The 16416-nt window shown below is 43.7% G+C and overlaps 1 non-coding gene across 1 annotated transcript; it reads left to right on the top strand.

Moving 5' to 3' along the window:
- Positions 1-1195: 1195 nt before the first annotated feature.
- On the top strand, positions 1196-1302 carry LOC125609663. Its single transcript, XR_007339815.1, has one exon. It is a non-coding gene; the product is annotated as a small nucleolar RNA R71 (small nucleolar RNA).
- The last annotated feature ends 15114 nt before the right edge of the window (positions 1303-16416 follow it).

Genomic DNA, 16416 nt, shown 5'->3' on the forward strand with positions numbered 1-16416 from the left:
TATTTAAAGGGTTGGGTTTTGGTTTGGGTGGGTTAGCTAATGGTTTCGGTGGTGGTTTGAGTGCGTTGATATAATCATTATCTATTGAGGGTAACCACACTCGGTATGTCAGAGGTGCATGTTGATCGATGGGAGGTGTGTTGTGACCGATGTCAGACTCACTCTGTCGATCGATGGTTGGCTCAACCGATCGATCAATTTTATCATAGAAAGGAGAGGGTGGGTGAGGATGCTTAGCTACGAATTCCTCATGAGTTAGAATTCGAACTGCATTGCATTCAGTCGATTTAGCGGACGACGTCGATTGATGACTGGAGTTATCCGTCCATCGATCTTCGTCATGGTCTATCAATTGATACGAGTTCATCGACATCGGTCGACACCATTGGGATCCGCCGAGACTCATAGAGCTTTCGATTTCGAAGTCTCCTTCCTCGAGCTTTTCATGTCTCACCACTTGCCAGAAATCATCATCTATGATGGCATTTACGTGGTGTTTTCCCTTGTCAGTTCCTGCCTCTCTAGCGAAAGCTTCTTGCCTCTTTATAGTTTCGCCAGTCTGAATCACTTGCATTTCAAGTTTTCTCACCTGAGTCCCTAAGGTCTCGACTTTGGTGTTCAGATTGTTGTAGGCATAGTCTATTTTACCGTTGAAATCTACGGTGATTTGTTGTTGTCCCAACAATACTCGATCAAGCATTTCTTCGATATTGCTTTCCTGAGTCTGGGTTGTGGATTCTGGTAGTAGGAGTTCGAGTAGCTTTTGCTATTGTTGAAGGGTTTTTGAAATTGTGAACTTTGGTTACTTCTTTGACCATTTCCAAAGAAGTTTCTGTTTCCGCCCTTGTTTCCAAATTTCTGGAATCTGGTACCTCCGATGTAGTTCACATTTTCTTCTCCTTCTGTATCTACTACTTCTCCTTCAGCTAAACAGACTTTCTTCCTAAGAAGCTCGTGCACCACATCTAACTTAGCTCTTACTTCATCCATCTGTTCCTTCCCAATAGATGCTATAGACTTCTTCCGTTCAGAGTCAGTGTTTTTGGTGCTGCTGCTGTTAGCAAGGTTTTCGATAAGTCTCACAGCTTCTAACGGATTCCGAGTAGTGAAGTTTCCTCCACTCGCCGTATCAAGAGCCATTTGATACTGTAAGGCGAGACCTCGGAAGAAAGTGCTTAGCAGCTGTACTTTGTTAAATCCTTGGTGTGGACAGTCTCGTTGGAAGAACCTAAATCTAATCCACGCATCTTTGAAGGACTCTCCAGCCTTCTGCGAGAATGTGGAAATTTTGTTTCGAAGTTCTTCCGCGCGCGCCTCATCGAAGAAGTTTCGTAAGAAAGCATTCTTGATGTCGGCAAAAGAAGGTTAGGGATCCTGTGGGCAGCTGCCTAAGCCAGTGCATCGCTTCTCCATTCAGCGTGTATCTGAAGAGCTTGCACAGCAGGTAATCTTCGGGGACTCCTTCCATCCGAATAGCAGCGATTAAATCCTCGAACCGTTCTAGATGGTCCATAGGATGCTCGTGCGGTAACCCAGAGTAGGGTATCTGCGACACGAGAGTGTAGTATTGAGGCTTCAGGTCGAAATTCTGCTTCTGGATCTCCGGAAGTCGAATAGCTGATCTGTTGGAATAGTACTCATCTGCGCGATTGTAGTCGGCCAGTGGTTTCGATCGAGCGTCCTCGTCTACAGGTTGAGCAGCTCCTGTAATATCAGCATCAGGGATTACAGTCCCCTGAGCGTCTATTTTCTGACCTGTTGCATTACGCAGATGACCGTCCTGGTCATACAGGTTTCCGTTCTCATCCTATGTTAGAATAATAAAGTTTACCATTTTTGACGACACGGTATCGATCGATGTACGCGGTGTAATATCGATCGTTGTCGAACGATTATGATCGATCGCCGATGAAGGTCTAGTGTCGGTCGACGGTTGGTTGTTCGTATCGATCAACGACGAAGTTGTTGCGTCGAGCTATGTGGAACGTTGACCTCTACGGATGGTGCGTTGCAAGTGAGCAGGATCGTCTGAGAACAGCAAGTCTTTCTCCTTGTTGCTTCTGGTACCGCTGGGCATGCACCTGAAAAGACAAGAAAAAGATTATGTTAGAAAGGGGGTAGAGAAAAGAATAAGGATCAATAAAACTAAATCTAATGGCGATCAAAGCTCCCCGGCAACAGCGCCAAATTTGATACCACTCAAATTACCCTAAGGAGTGTTACTCTCATCAAAAGAGGTTCAGATGTAGTACTTAGGGATCGAATCCACAAGGAGCTAGGGAACAATTAAATCTAGTGTTTATTGATTCTAAGAGTTGTAAATATTTAAATGAAATAGCAATAGTAACAAGCGAAGTAAATAGTAAATGTAACTTGATTGGAAATGATATTAGATGCAGCTGTCGCATGTTGCATGCATGATATGTTAGAGCTCAACCGCTTAACTCAGTGATCAGCTGTCGCATGTTTCACTGGTTAACAAGCTAGATCTCGTGTCTCAACAGTTAGTATGTTGACAACGAGAGAGTGTCGATTGATGGTCCTATAGGGACGTCGATCGATGGTCCTATAGGGACGTCGACCGATACACCTTTACCTACGTCGACCGATAGTCAGTTGAGGACATCGATCGACGGGTTCTAGCCAGGCCTATGCGGGAGTATGATATGCCCTATTAAGATACTAAATTGGCGGTTAGCCCTCTCTAGCAGTCCTAATATGATAGATAGATGTCAGGATGGGATAACAAGGGTGCTTGAGTATGCAATCCTATGATCAAGTTCTAGTTAGCAAGGCTAAAACAAGCATTGAATACAAATCTATCATGAATATCACAACAAGGCAGATCTATAAATTTGGGGCTAATCCCACAAACATATCTGAACCCTGGATCTAATAAATGAACTACTCAGACATATCAAAGCAATTCATGACAATAAAGAAATGGAAATTCATAGTATAGATGAAAAGAATTGAAAACAAGGAGTTCCAATCACAAGTGATCTTCTCTCCAAACTCTCTCTCTCTCTCTCTTAAAGTAAAACTGTAACAAAAAGCTCTCTATGCCGTCAAAACATTGAGGCAGTATATAATCTACTAGGTTAAAAACTCATCAGGGTATTTTCGTAATTTGGCTTGGACTAGGGCTTCAAGTCCGCTGGATCCAAAATGTCGCATGTCCAATGTCTCGACATTGATCGATGGTACTTGTGTACATCGATTGATATTAATCTTTATTTGTCGAGGCATCTCCTGGTGTCGATCGACAGCACTGGATGTGCATCGATCGATTGTTCTTCCTCTCGTCGACCTCTACATGGTCAGATCGGGTGAAATGTCTTTTAAGCTCCAAAATGCTCCAAAGTCATAGTTTTACTCTGAAATGCACCTGAACCTGAAAACATACCTAGAAGAGTAGAAAACATAGATATATATATATAGTAAAACACCTATATACCATGGATTAAAACGGGTCAAATCCAAGGTATATCGGATTTCTACCTGATTCCTACCGATTTAAAGTCCGCGATAGGTTCTCGGCTTATATGACTTGTATGGTATGAATCGAGCATCTTTCCAGAGATAATTTTTAAGCCAACTGGAAGTGCTAAACCAAAAATTTTGGATTTTTTTGTAGCGCGCTTTCGTCCTTGTGTTGGACGTTCGAAGATCAAAAGAGTGATCGAGTTGCGTTTGTTTAAGACGGCTGGCGTGTTCGTCGGGGCCAATCGACAAATGGGGTGTCGGGTTGTTATGGTTGCGTTTGGACAATTTGTTCGCATCGTCTCGAATTTTAACTTGGCGACGTCTCGCAGTTAATTCGAAGACTTTACGTATATTTTCGGTGCTGAAGAATGATTGCTTTGCGGTTTTGGGCAGGATAAGGCCGTTGACAAGAGTCTAATATTTGCCGGTTTTTTTATTTTTTTTAAGCGTGTCCTGAGACTTTTTGCATAAACGTAAGTGTTTTAAAAAAGAAAATATGTATTGTAGTAATGTTTTAAAAAATTCGATTACAATGGTGCATCTTTTAAAACGTGGGAGTATACGAGTATACGTACCCACTCTCCCCCCCCCCTTTTTAGAGAGGAGGATAGCTGAAATCGTCTTTTGACGAGCTGCCTACGTACCCCCTTTCGAGGATCAAGCCATCTCGTAGTTCTGTTTTATGCCGCGAGCGTTTTTACTCGGCGGTTGTCGCCGGGCTGACCGCCTTGATCGTGATGACCGTGGCTGGGTCAGTACTCTTTTCCGGATATTCCAGTCGAGTTGTAGTGTCGGCTTCGGGATCGTGTTGAGTTTTGACGTCCGAAGCGTTTGCGTCAGCAGACGATGTTAAATCGTCTTTCCTTGAACCGTTTTTGGCCGAAGGTTGATCTATCTTCATGCGCTTGCGATTTGCCGTTGCAGAAGTTGCGATTTGCCGTTGCAGAAGTTGCGATTTGCCTTAACTTGTGCTCCGCGAGGAAGCATAGTCGTGACTGTTTTTGGCATCCCCAGATGGCTGCGACTTTGTTCTGGGTTGGGAATTCGACGCCGAGGTGGTACGTCGACGGAACAGCTTGCATGGCGTTGAGCCATGGGGTTCCCATGATCACGTTGTAGATAGCAGGATGATCGACCACCGCGAATTCGACGATTTTTGTGATTTCCTTGGCCATGACTGGCTGCTGGATCGATCCAAGAGTCATCGATACTTCGCCCGAAAAATCCGTGAGTGGTTTTGGCGTTGGAGTTACTTCTCCGTGCTCGATGCTCATCCGATTGAGAGTGTCGCGGAAGATAACATTGACCATGTTTCCCATGTCAATGAGTACTCTTCCGACTTCCAGATCTCGTATGACGAGATCTATGACAAGTGGATCGCAGTGGGGTTGATCGATCCCGCCGGCTTCTTCCTTCGTAAAGGTGATTGAGCTGTTTTGACCGTCTCGGGGAGGAGACCATGTAGGCCAGTTCGCACTCGACTTTGACTTCCGCTGGTAAGCTTTGATGGCCGAAACCGTATCGTTGCAGTATTGTGATCCTCCGATGATCATGTTGACTCTGCGACGATTGTTATCGTTTCCTTTGTCGTCCGGCCTTCTTCCGTGTTTTGTCCCCGGATTAGTTTCTTTGAGGGGATTTCTCAGCGGGCGGATTTCTATCTGTCGTCGGGGGGCGATCAGTCTCGAGGATGAGATCTTTCACGCTGGTCACTTCCGATAGCTCTCCAGCTAGTAGCTTCGCGGCCAGCCTTTCTCCCAAGACTTTGCAGTTAGTCGTGGAGTGTCCTCAGGACTGATGGAACTCGCAGAAGGTGTGTTCGTCATATCCTTGATTGCGAGTCCACGTATTACCCGTGGTTCGGCCTTGGTCCGAACTGATCGTGTAATTGTGCGCTCCTTGGATATCTTCCCCCTCGTGATGGACATACTTGTCGTTACGAGAGTTCTTTTTCTTCTTTTTTGGGTCCACGTCTTTCGAGGATGGTCTCGTCGACTTATGTTTTTGCGACAAGACTTTTGTTTCCTCTTCGATTATAATGTAGTCTGTCGCCTTGTGGAGGGCGTCCTGGATCGTCTGCGGTTTGTCGAGGGTTATCCATTTTCTGAATTTTGACTTGTACTAGAGCGTCTTTCTGAGCGCGTCAATGGCCACCTTGTCGCTTATCCCGCTGAACCTGGACATTACCAGCTTAAATCGGATGATGAACTCGCGGAGGGGTTCGTCCTCCCTCTGGGAGAGGCTCCAGAGATCGACATCGGAAGTTTCTCTATCTATGAACATAGAGTATTCTTTGAGAAACTCCGATGCGAGCTGTCGGAAACTCCCGATAGAGTTTCGCTTAAGACGTGCGAACCATTCGAGGGCTGCTCCTTCCAGATTCTCGACGAATATGCAGCAATAGCCGGCGTCTTTTTCGCCGTCCTTCAGTCTTGCTCTTCCCATCGTGATGTGGAAAGCCTGAAGGTGCGCCTTCGGATCGGTTGTACCATCATACTTTGGCACTTTGATTTTCCCCGGGTCAGATACCCTCATATCAGAGATGTGAGTGGTGAAGGGGGTATTCCGAGCCCCTTCCAGCAGCCTGTCGATCTCGGGGGCAGCGCTAGTAGCGTGATGGATCTGAGATTTCACGGCTCTTACTTCTGCCGCAGTTTTGGTGATGTAGTCGCGAAGATCACGGATATCCGACGTCTCGTCAGCAGATTTCCGAGCCTGTCGGCGTTTACGGCGAGTGAGCTCGGTTTGCTTTTCAGCCAGCTCTTCTTGCTCGTTCCAATAGAGGATTTCCTCATCCTCCGTCATGGGTTTGTCGAACGGAGAGCTTTCCCGAGCGGATCGGCTTCTGGTCCTTCTTGGATGTCTATCAACGTCCTCCTCGGTATCGTTGGAGACGTCGCTGGGATCCAAGTCGACGTGCTCGACTTCATCATCCTCCGAATCCTTTGCGGGAGGCGGAGGACTCTCAGGATTCCCCTTTTCGATGGGAGATTTTTCGCTAGGGTTTTGACCCAATGGTCGTTTCCGCGCGGTTCTAGGCCTATCAAGTGGGATTGCAAAGTCAAGTCTTTTCCCGCGGACTTTAGTGGTTCCGCGGGGACGGATTACTCGAGTCCTTGCCATTAAGGTTTCAACCTGTCTGGTCAAGGTGCTCACGAGCTTATCCTGTTCTTCCGACCTTTTTTCGTAGGTTGCGAACATCTTTTTAAACTCCTCGAGCGCCGCGGCGTTGGCTGGTGCGTTGGCCGCGGATACGTCCGCTGCTGGAGTGTGGAGATCAGTGCCGCTGCCTCCGTTAAGAGGAGTTTGCACGTTTTTCGCGTCGTCAGTTGACATGTCTAGTTGAGCGTGATGTGGTTGCGAGCTAGATTGATCCGTACCCCCCCCCCTCCTTCTAGCGCCAAACTGTGGGAACCGAAATTCGCACTGTCGATTTCCGTCTAAATTAGGAAACTAGGAAAACCCTAATTTCCCAGAGGTCCTGGATATCTGCTAATACCACACGCTAAGCAATCAGAACACGAGATAACAACGACAAAGTATATAAATCGCAAAAAGAGAGCAAAGAGAAGTCTTATTCCGAGTTTGCGTATGAGCGTTTACAACAAGGTATAAGCCTGGGCTCGAGAGCTGTCGGCGAGATTCCTAGTTCTAGCAACCCTAATACGGCTAAACCTAATTGAGTCGTAGCTCAAAATAACAAAAACGGAAAGTTGCCTAATTGCTCTAAATGCTAAGTTCGCTCTGAAAATGTCCTACTCCATGCCTCTCGCCTAGGACTCTTTATATACTCGCTCCTAGTTCGATTTACGCTTTTCCCCTTCTTCCCTTAAGCCGTCATAGCATAAAAATGGAGATATTCCATTTTTCCCGATCTTCGTAATTATCTTTAAAATTTCGTATTTATCCGTGGAAACTTGACATTTATCTTTCCTTGCGAACCAAGCGTAAACCGTCATGCGGCTTACGGGCTGTTGGTTAAGAAATGGTAAGTTGGGCCTTGAGTCATGTCTTAGGTCCCTTTGGGCCGTCTTTTGACTCGAGGCGTTTATTACGGTTTCTTTCGATAAAAACAACCTTTCCGCGGTTTTTATCGTAAAGTTTGATTGATTACTTTGAATGGTGGAAAACATGAAATGGGTTCGCTACGGTTTTCGGGAGATAGCATCAAAGGGTAGACGAGAATGCATGGACTCGCGTCGTATCGACGTTTCGGAAGAGCTCGGTCGCTACGTAGCGATCGAGCGGGACGCACGCTCGGTCGCTACGTAGTGGCCAAGCTTGCCTCGAGCTCGGTCGCTGCTACGCATTGACTTGATAGTGTGCGTGTGCGGTAGTTGCGTAGTGACTGAGCTTGGTTTGTCCGTGTTCTGATTGTCATACTCAAACCTATCCGTAGCTGGTTTGGGTATGTTTCCGTTATCTTGGGACAGCTTGTGTTTGATCCAAATAGAATTCGAACAAAGTTTTATCTCGAGAACATATGTTGTGACGTTCTTTTGACCGAGCACGATTTGTTGCAGAAAGACATTCATACTTGTATTTTGCGGAGATTTGGATGTTAACTTCGTCGTAACCGTTTTCGACCCCAACACAAAGTCTGCTCTTGCTTCTCGCATAAGAGAGCATAACTATCCTGCACCTTCTTTGAAAGATCACCCAAAGCCACTCTTGAAAGTTGGCGAATAATAGGTTTCAAATCCTTTAGTTTTTTAGAGAACCTGAACATAGCCAATGTTGAATGGAACAGAGGCTGCATCGTTCTCTAAAAGTCCTCAACTGCTGGACGAAAATGTGGCAGAGATGCCAGTACATTCGCAAACTTAAATGGCCTCTTCTTTGGTGTGGTATTCGCAGGTTGTAGATAAAATCAGCAGCGCTGGTGATCAGAACAGCCTCCAGCCTCAAACACACAGTAGGATTGAGGAAGCAAATGTAACCAATGATCATTAATCAAAACACGGTCTAGTTTTCGACAAATAAGTCCATCCACTCTCTTATTGCCCCATGTAAATTGAGGTCCATGAAAGCTCATATCAGTAAGATGACAATTACTGCAGCACTCCTGAAAGTCAGACATACCTTGATCCACAACCACCGAGTTATCATTCGAACTCTCTTCATATAAAAAATCTCATTAAAATCACCCATAATTGCCCATCGCATATGTCTTCAAATTGCAGAATTATGATGGTTTAAAGGTCACTCCAAAGAGCACTTCTTTCAGCTTCATCATTTGATGCGTATACAAAGGAGACTAGGAACTCACGTTCATCAGTCTGTAACTTCGCCAAAACTGTGATCAGCTGATCACTTTTAAAAACTGGTGTTAGTCTCACTGTATCTTTCCAAACAACCCAGATCCTACCCAACCTGTGATGTTCGTAGTTATTGATAGAGGACCATCCCGGAAAAACCTTTGATATAATTCTCGGTTCCTTAGCTTCTTTAACTCGATTTTCCAAAACTGCGCCAAACTCATTATTATTAGTGCACCATTTCTTTATAATCTCGTGCTTCTTTTGCTTGTTAGGACAACAAATATTCCAGAAAAAACCCGTCATTAATGATGATGTTTTTTGGAACGGCCCTTGTTTCTATTACTCTTCTTCTTATTGCTCAGACTCTTCTGTGAGAAGTCACCAGGAGAACTAGAGCAACATTTGCCATCTGTATGCAATGACTGCAAAGCCCTAGTACAGGCCCTTCTCACTGTTCCAAATGTTTCTCTTTGTTTGGTCAACTTTGGGTTTTTACTCTCCACCAGCTTCACCCTTCAACTCTCAACCCCTATCCTCCTCCAAAGGTTTCTCAACACAATTCACTTCTTCATCATCTCCATCATCAAACCCATCCTCCATTCCACTCATGGAAGAGAACCGTGAGGGTGAAGAAATTTCATCATCTACAGTTTCTTTTACAGGTTGTTTTGCAGCTTTGCTTGGAGAAACTGTACTCCATTCTTTACCTGGCTTGAGTGTTTCACTAAGTTTCTCCACACCAGCAGTGTTACGATAGGGGTTGCCATTTTAGAACTACCCTCATACAAATTCCCTGACCCCTTTGCAGTGGCCGGTGTTGCAGGTGACTTCGGCTCAAAAAGTTGTTTAGACCGACTTTCATCACTCATCGTTTTCTTTTGTGATTTACTAGCACCAGTGTCTGCTGGATCACTCCTCGCAGATTGTCCATTACCAGAATCATTGGCTGCTAGGCTCCCTTTTACGGCAGACTCGCGACGAAGTATCACAAAGTACCAGGGACAGCAAGGCAGTCCTTTGTATCATGGCCCCATTTATTGCATGACTTGTATTTCGATGGAAGCCAAGGGAAGTCATATGTAACTCGTGCCATCTCACCATTTTTAAGAGGAACATCATAGAACTCATGAAGCTTCTTTGATAAGTCGATTTCCACAAACACCTTCGCCTCTTCAAAGTTGCAGCACCAAAGTGTTTCAGCATGAAGTTTTTTAGGCTCACCAAAAGGGCTAGTTAGACTGCTCAAACCATTCCAAGAGAACATGGGCCAAGGGAAGTTTTTGAGAACAACCCAAAGAGGAATAGTTTCATCTCTGGCTGAACATCCTCAACAATAGGACTCCACTTAGAAACTATCATGAGAATATTTTTGATATTCCACATCCCTCTTCTAAGCACACGAGTTCGAACCTTCGCATCACTGATCCGAAGTTCCGCCGTGTAGTCATTGACCACGTAAACTTCAACCTTAAACTCTTTATCACCCAGAGACAAAATACGTTTGACAGTCGCATGGATTGCTCCAACATGAGGAGATTTATCCAAAAACTTCCAAGCAAACAGTCTTCCCATAAGGGAGCTACCTCAAAAGCACTATCTGGAACTCGCAAAGTTTCAATACCATCAATCTTGTTGATATGAGATCAATATATGAGAAGAGAAGACATGAGGGGTTAAGTATGAATGGAGAAGGATGAGCTTAGAAGGAATGGAAGAGTTGGGTCGAGGCGTCCGTACCAGGCCGTACTAGGCTGTACCTGGCCGTACACTCTTGGGCGAGTAAAACCTCTACCACGGTTAAGCCAAAAGTTACCCATGTAACTTTACATGATAAGGAGAAGCTCTGATCACTCGGCTGAAGGATCAGACCGTTGCCAAGGAAGGAGGAGCTTGTGACAGCATTACACATGCGGCCTCTCTCATTGGACAGATTCAAATGCATTCTTATCTTATCCATTGACTTCACATACTTTCTCCTTTTGTATCTGAAAACCCTAGAGTCTTTCCCTTGCTATATATTGTATCCTAATCTCATTAATGAAAGTTAGACAGTTCTAAACAATTAATCTCTCCATACTTTTCACAATGATTCTTCATTAGTCTCTTAATCATCCATTCTCTCTTAATCTACTCTAAAGCTCTTCTTTATTCTCATCTAAACTCAGATTATCTATATCATTACTCAAAAGTCATATGGTATCGGAGCCAGGTTGATTTCAATTTGAGTTCTTGGTGTTTTCTCTTAAAGATTCAAGCTTGAAGCTTTAAGAGATCAAGTGAGTGTGTTTGAAGTGTTCTTGGAAGAATCGACATCAAGGGGGGTTCAACTAATCTTGGGAGATCTTATATGGTTCTTTGGAGGTTCTTTGAAGATTCAAGACAGGACACAAGGTGTTTGAAGCTGGTGGTGCGGTTTTAAGTCTCAAGATCAAGTCTTTTACAAGTTGTTGAAGATGGAAAGTGGTACAAAGATGAAGGTTGCTTTGACTTTCAAGGGAAGTAACTACCTAGTGTGGTCTAGGATGGTGAAGACTGTTGTGGGAAGCAAGGGTTTATGGAAGCACATCACAGCTGGTGAGGCGAGGCGTCAAAGCTTATTACCCAAGGAGGAGACAAAGAGAGTGTCTCGGAAAGTGAAGCTGAGAAGTGACAGCAAGAGGATATGATGGTAATGTATGTTCATCATGCCTCATTGGAGCCGGTTATCTTAGATGCTTACAGTTACTGTGAGACAGCCAAGGAGCTGTGGGACACACTGAAGAAGGTGTATGGAAACACCTCCAATCTTAGCTGGGTCTTTGAAGTGAAGAAGGCAATCAACGGTTTGTCTCAATAAGACATGGAGTTCACTAAGCATTTGGGAAGGTTCCGGTCCCTTTGGTCTGAGTTGGAGATGCTGAGGCCAAGCACTATTGATCCAGAGCTTCTAAATGAGAGGTGTTGAGGTCTTTGGACTCTTGCTTACCTTGAATCCAAGCTACAATGGCTTGATCAAGCATATGTTGAGGTCTGAGAAGCTCCCTGATCTTGAGGATGCGTGTGCTCAGATACAAAAGGAGCAAGGCTCTATTGGCTTGTTTGGAGGCAAGAGGGAGTTGTCTCTTGCAAATGCTGCGAAATCTGATCATGAAGAGACTCCACAAGCTAACAAAGCAGCTCACGACAAGTATGAAGATAGGAAGTTCAATGGCAACTGTGATCATTGCAAGAATCATGGACACAAGAAGAGCCAATGCTGGATACTTCATCCCCATCTGAAGCCGGCTAAGTTCATGAAGGAAAGAGAGGCAAGAGCTCATGCATCTGAGAGGAACAAGTGGAGCAGGGCCGTCTAACCGTGGAGCTGAGGGAGAGGGCCGTGAAGGTGATGGCAAGGCTTTGGTGACATACTCAGGAGCCCCTAGCATCTGTGGCAATGATCATGACTTCAACAGGAGATCCAAAATGGATGCTCTCATCAAAATGCTCAAGTATAATGGTAACATTCATGGGTACTCTTTTGGTGCATCTATGGTTGCTAAAGCCATAGAAATATCTCCTTGTGTTGCTGATATTGCTAGGATTAATACAAATAGGAGTAATGAGAATGCTAGAACTGAGTACACATTTGCTAGAAATGCTAAGATGAATTATAAGTTCAATGCATTTAGATCACCATTAAACCTTTGTCATAATGCTAGCAACATATCTAAGCCATTAATTCTTGATTCTGGTGCATCTCATCATATGATTAGTGATACTAATCTCATTAAAGATATAGAACCAACTAATGGATATGTTATGATTGCAAATGGAGACTAGATACCTATTAGAGGAATGGGAAACTTGAAATTGTTTGATAAAAATAATAGAGCTTTCTATATGCCTGAATTTACATCTAACTTGCTGTCTGTTAAGAAATGCACAACTGATTTGAATTGCAATGTTATATTCAGTACTAATGATGTAAAGTTTCAGGATATTGAGAGCAGCCAATTGATTGGAAAAGGAATCACTAAAGGAGAGTTGTATTTGCTTGAAGAACTTGATCATGTTTCCAATTACAATTGCTCATTTACCTCTGCTTCTAAATAAAAATGCTTTGTGGCATGCTAGATTAGGACATCGTCATGGAAGGGCTTTGAACTTGATGTTACCAGGTGTTTTATTTGAAAATAAGGATTGTGAAGCTTGCATTTTAGGCAAACATTGTAAAACTGTGTTTCCAAATTCTACTAGTGTTTATGATATGTGCTTTGATCTGATTCATTCTGATGTTTGGACTGCACCTTGCATATCTAGAGATAATCATAAATACTTTGTCACATTCATTGATGAAAAATCCAAATACACCTGGTTAACTTCAATTCCATCAAAAGATAGGATGATAGATGCATTTAAGAACTTTAAAGCTTATGTGACTAACCATTACCATGCCAAGATTAAAATTTTGAGATCAGATAATGGAGGAGAGTACACAAGCTATGCATTCAGAAGCCATCTAAATCACCATGGGATCTTGCATCAAACAAGCTGTCCTTGTACTCCTCAATAGAATGGTGAGGCTGAGAGGAAGAATAGGCACTTGATGGAGGTTGCTAGATCACTGATGTTCCAAGCCAATGTCACAAAGAGGTTTTGGAGTGATGACGTTGCCACTGCTTGCTATCTAATCAATAGAATTCCCACAAAGGTGTTGAAGGATCAAGCACCATTTGAAGTTCTAAAAAAACACAAGCCATCAGTGGATTACTTGAGAGTATTTGGATGCTTGTGCTATGTTTTGGTACCAGGAGAGTTGAGAAACAAGTTAGAAGCAAGAAGCACTAAGGCAATGTTTATTGGCTACTCAACAACACAAAAGGGATACAAGTGCTATGATCCAGATACTAGAAGAGTTCTGATCTCTAGAGATGTGAAGTTCATAGAAGCAAGAGGGTATTATGAAGAAAAGAATCAAGAGGATCTAAAGGATTTGACAACAGATAAGGCTGGAGCTTTGAGACTGATCTTGGAAAGTCTAGGCATCGAGATGAACCAGGATCCGAATGTTGGTGGTAGAAACCAACAAGAGAGCTCCATAGCACCTGTTGAAGCTAATAAAACACCTCACCTTGATCATGAGGGGGGCAGTGAGCCTGAAACTCAAGAAAATGGCCAAAATGGAGCAGGCTTGAGTGAAGAAGGAGAAGAGAGTAACTCAGGCTCTCATAATCAAGGTGACCAAAGACAAGAAGATGTAGAAGCTCAGGTTGAAGTACAAGAGCCGAGTATCCAAGATGAGCCGGTTCAAGATCAACCAGTATTGAGTAGAAGCACAAGGCTGAGAAAAGATCCTTCTAGCTGGGTAAACACGAGAGTGTACTACAATGCCCAGGCTGTGGAGCATCCTACTCAGGCTGTGTGTTCCTTTGCTCACTATCCTGAAGAACATTGTGCTTTTATAGTGAACTTGGATGAGAACTATGTTCCAAGAAGCTATGAAGAGGCAATGTTAGATAAAGAGTGGAAGGAATCAGTGGGAGCTGAGGCAGGAGCTATGATAAAGAATGATACATGGTATGAGAGTGAGCTACCTAAGGGAAAGAAGGATGTGTCAAGTAGATGGATCTTCACAATCAAGTACAAGGATGATGGGCAAATTGAGAGGAAGAAGTCAAGGCTGGTTGCAAGAGGCTTCACACAAACCTATGGAGAGGATTACATTGAGATATTTGCACCAGTGGCTAAGCTACATACAATCCGGATTGTACTAAGCTTGACTGTGAATCTTGAATGGGGCTTATGGCAAATGGATGTGAAGAATGCCTTTCTACAAGGAGAGCTTGAGGATGAAGTCTATATGCATCCTCCACCAGGCCTTGAACACTTAGTGAAGAAGGGAAATGTGTTGAGACTGAAGAAAGCCATCTATGGATTGAAGCAATCACCAAGAGCTTGGTACAACAAGCTTAGCACTACATTAAAACTTTTGAGGCTTCAAGAAATCTGAACTAGATCACACCCTCTTCACTCTCATCACTCCATCAGGTATGATTGCACTCCTTGTGTATGTTGATGATATCATTATCACAGGAAGTGATAAGGAAGGTATCATAGCAACCAAGGAGTTCCTTAAATCCATGTTTGAGATTAAAGACTTGGGAGAAATGAAATACTTTCTTGGGATTGAGATATGTAGATCCAAGGAAGGTTTATTCATGTCTCAAAGGAAGTATACACTTGATCTCTTGAAAGGTGCAGGTGCTTATGGAGGAAAGACATCAAGGATGCCTATGGAGGATGGATACAAAGTCCCGCGAGAGGGGGAGATTGAAGACAGCAAACCATATCAGGATCCTAAACTCTATAGAAAACTAGTTGGCAAATTGATTTATCAAACCATTACAAGGCCTGCCATTTGTTTTGTTGTGAATCAGGTGAGTCAACACATGCAAGTGCCTAAGGAGCATCATTGGCGCATGATGGAGAGGATCTTGATGTATCTCAACAGCTCACCAGTTCAAGGAGTATGGATGGGTTGCAATGGAAGCACTGAAGTGGTTGGGTATTGTGATGCTGATTGGGCTGGTGATAGAGCAGACAGAAGATCAACAACCGGCTATTGCACATTCATTGGAGGCAACTTGGTTACTTGGAAGAGCAAGAAGCAGAAGGTGGTGTCTTGTTCAAGTGCAGAAGCTGAGTATAGAGCTATGCTGAAGCTTACAAACGAGCTGGTGTGGATCAAAGGCATCTTGAAGCATTTGGAGATTGATCAAGCCACACCAATGACCATACATTGTGATAACCAAGCCGCCATCCACATTTCCTCCAACTCGGTGTTCCATGAGAGAACAAAGCACATTGAAGTTGATTGTCAAGGTGAGGCAAATGATCATACTAGGAATCATCTTGCCATGCTACACTAGGAGTGAAGATCAGTTGGCTGATGTGTTCACTAAGACAGCAAGACAAAAGACTATGGAGTCCATTCACATCAGATTGGGACTCATAGATCTTGGGAAGAGAAGGACCTGATCCTCTTAGATGTGAGGTCTTTACTCTTTTTCCCTCATCAAGATTTTGTCCCAATGGGTTTTCCTTGGTGAGGTTTTTAATGAGGAAGATCACATGGCTATCCAAGCTTAGGTTTTCACAAAGCTAAGCTTGAGGGGGAGTGTTGAGATGAGATCAATAAATGAGAAGAGAGGACATGAGGGTTAAGTATGAATGGAGAAGGATGAGCTTAGAAGGAATGGAAGAGTTGGGTCGAGGCGTCCATACCAGGCCGTACTAGGCCGTACCTGGCCGTACACTCTTGGGCGAGTAAAACCTCGACCACAGTTAAGCCAAAAGTTACCCGTGTAACTTTACATGATAAGGAGAAGCTCTGATCACTTAGCTGAAGGATCAGACCGTTACCAAGGAAGGAGGAGTGTGTGACAGTCTGTCTTGAGCTGAAAAGGATAAGGCATAAAACAAAGATGCCTTACACACGCGGCCTCTCTCATTGGACAGATTCAAAAGCATTCTTATCTTATCCATTGACTTCACATGCTTTCTCCTTTTGTATCTGAAAACCCTAGAGTCTTTCCCTTGCTATATATTGTATCATAATCTCATTAATGAAAGTTAGACAGTTCTAAACAATTAATCTCTCCATACTTTTCACAATGATTCTCCATTAGTCTCTTTTTTTTTTTTTTTT

This window comes from Brassica napus, chromosome A5 (assembly GCF_020379485.1).
Source record: "Brassica napus cultivar Da-Ae chromosome A5, Da-Ae, whole genome shotgun sequence".
NCBI classification, from domain to species: Eukaryota; Viridiplantae; Streptophyta; class Magnoliopsida; order Brassicales; family Brassicaceae; genus Brassica; species Brassica napus.